This window comes from Aplysia californica, unplaced genomic scaffold (assembly GCF_000002075.1).
Source record: "Aplysia californica isolate F4 #8 unplaced genomic scaffold, AplCal3.0 scaffold00001, whole genome shotgun sequence".
NCBI classification, from domain to species: domain Eukaryota; kingdom Metazoa; phylum Mollusca; class Gastropoda; order Aplysiida; family Aplysiidae; genus Aplysia; species Aplysia californica.
In genome coordinates, this window is record NW_004797271.1 from 5,156,154 (window position 1) to 5,158,691 (window position 2,538).

At 37.4% G+C, this 2,538-nt stretch overlaps 1 long non-coding RNA gene across 1 annotated transcript in view; it reads right to left on the reverse strand.

Moving 5' to 3' along the window:
* Positions 1-2,538, reverse strand: part of LOC101852737 — a 62,247-nt gene that overhangs the window by 33,709 nt on the left and 26,000 nt on the right. The window lies entirely within an intron of this gene.

Sequence of the window (2,538 nt, forward strand, 5' to 3'; positions counted from 1 at the left end):
CTCTTTTATGTCTGTCTTTGATACATTCGGAAGGCTTTCTTAAAGACAGCACATTAATTAAGAAGACCTTTTCGGAACGCCTTTATTAAATTCACACTTGGTCACAAATAGAAGTTTCATAACAACAAGGAAGTGAATAAATGCGCAATATGTGAAACAGTTATTCATGACAAATTTATCATCATAATAATATTGGTCTGGACCGTTTATGGCGATATCTTACGCTTAAAGTACATTCCTTTAAAGTTTTCGACAAAACGAAATGCTAACACTTTGTTTATAATACTAGGGAATATGTAGCTTGTTCTAAAACTGTTGGTAAATTCCTTTTTGTCGTACTCTCTCAACGGAAATGATGTTTAGAAGGCGATCGAGATAGCTTAAACTTTAAGGAATTTTGTGAATTTTGCTTCATACCCTCATAGACATTGTTGGCGCATGTTGTGCCTTATATACATTTCTAGGTGAAAGGCAAGTAGCCCAACAAATAAAGTTTTATTCAATTCAACTCAAGTTAATTCAGTTAATGCAAATTTAATGCCACTCAAGTCAATACAATTCAAGTCAGTTCAATTTTCAACTCTTTTTCACTCTTTATTTTTTTCAAAGTTTAGCGGCAAGTGGTTGGCGGGTGCTCTGGGTGATTCGCTCTTTCTATCATAATATCAAACATCTATCGTCCCATTGTTTATGGTTGTTACTCCCTTGTAACACCTCTAATCTTCGGCATTTGTCTGACGTTATTGCGTTGCAAGTGCCAAAAAACTCTTACTAAAACTAAACTAAAGTTGACCGATCTCCGCTCTACCCCCATTCCATTCTCTCTGAGCTGTTGCTTACGTAAATACGAGTAGTAATTCGAGAATCTCCAGTCTCCTCACATATTATTATTTCCGCCAGTACGAACTGGTATTTATAGATATCGGGCATTATAATCCATTGAAAGCTCCAGACGCAATGTTACAACATTTTGTCTCCTATGTTTGAAAATATATCATTTATGTATATCTCGCTCGTTTCCCCTCTTTATTCTTTGGTGAAACAACATCACAGGGAGGATGGAGCAGGATGAGATGGAGTTGATAAACTTTGATAGAATAGAGTGAAAACAAGCTAGTCTCTCTGAGAGAGAGAGAGAGAGAGAGAGAGAGAGAGAGAGAGAGTGAGAGAGAGAGGGAGAGAGAGAGAGAGAGAGAGACGAGTGAAAGAGAGAAAAAGAGAGAGTGAGAGTGTGTGTGACAGACAGACAGACAGACAGACAGACAAACAGACAGACAGACAGACAGACAGACAGACAGACAAACAGACAGACAAACAGACGGATAGATACATAGACAGACAAACAGGCAGACAGGCAGATATATAAAAAGAGGCAGAATATTAAGTAGAAACTTGTTGAATGAATAGAAGATTCATTATCTTGTCAGTTCGATCTTTCTTCTCCTAAGGTTGAGAAGCGAATTTATATAGCAAAATCCCAAGACTACGGCCAGGAAAATCTACACCAAAACGAAAAAAACAACAACCAACAAACAAAACAAAATAAAAATTACTAAAACAAAAAAGTGACTCGGACACCTCTTAAGCTTTGACGTCTTTTACTTTTAAGATGGTAGTTTTTTCCTGAATCAGCTATGTGAAGTCTTGCTTGGATACCTATTAAGTCCCAAAAAAATCCGGGACATAACACGAAAGCAGCATCAGGACAAGAGCTCTTTCTGAATTAATAAAGAGAAGATTTATAAATAATGTTACCAAGGCGAGCTTTCTTCTCCAAATGCTTAGTTAGTGTCACACGCAAAAATGTCTTTAAACAATAAACGATTGAGCCGTCGTGTTTACAGACTTTGCCACTTTCTCCAGGAAAAGGGCGGAAATGTGTGAAGACATCATTCTGTGGTCAGGGCAGATACTGTGGTTGTTGAGTGATTGACGGCACTATCTAATAAACAATAAATTTAAGACTGACGAAGATTTTAAGAAGAAAAAAAAAAGAAAGAGAAACGTGGACTTCAGAGCGATATGCCAACACATGTCTTAAAACAAATAAAAGTTCAACGTTATTAAAATATTATATTAATATGATCACATAGCTTCTGGTAAAACCTTACAAAATACGTTTTATAATTCTCGCCCCAAAACAGAAATAGAATTACACATTATGCCCTTCAAATAATAATCTTTTCAGAAACAACCAGGCTATGAAAGAAACAAAACGTTCATTTTCAGCTCAAGCTAAACAAAAGGGCCTCTCAAAGAAGAAACGTAGCCCCAGGCCATTTGTCTCAAGCAGTTTAAGCGGCTCCCAACAATCTATTTTTGAATCTCTCCCGCCTGGCGAGCATCTGGCTAGGTAAATCAATCATACAATCTCAGCGCTCACTTCATCGATACCTCTTTTTTCTCAGACAGGAAAAGCTCAGGTGTCCATCTTAAAAGATGATTTTGAAAAGAACACTCGCAGTGGACACGGCAGACGTTTGGTCTCGTGCATGTGATTTAAATAAAAGATGAATTAACCCCCCACCCCACTCCCAC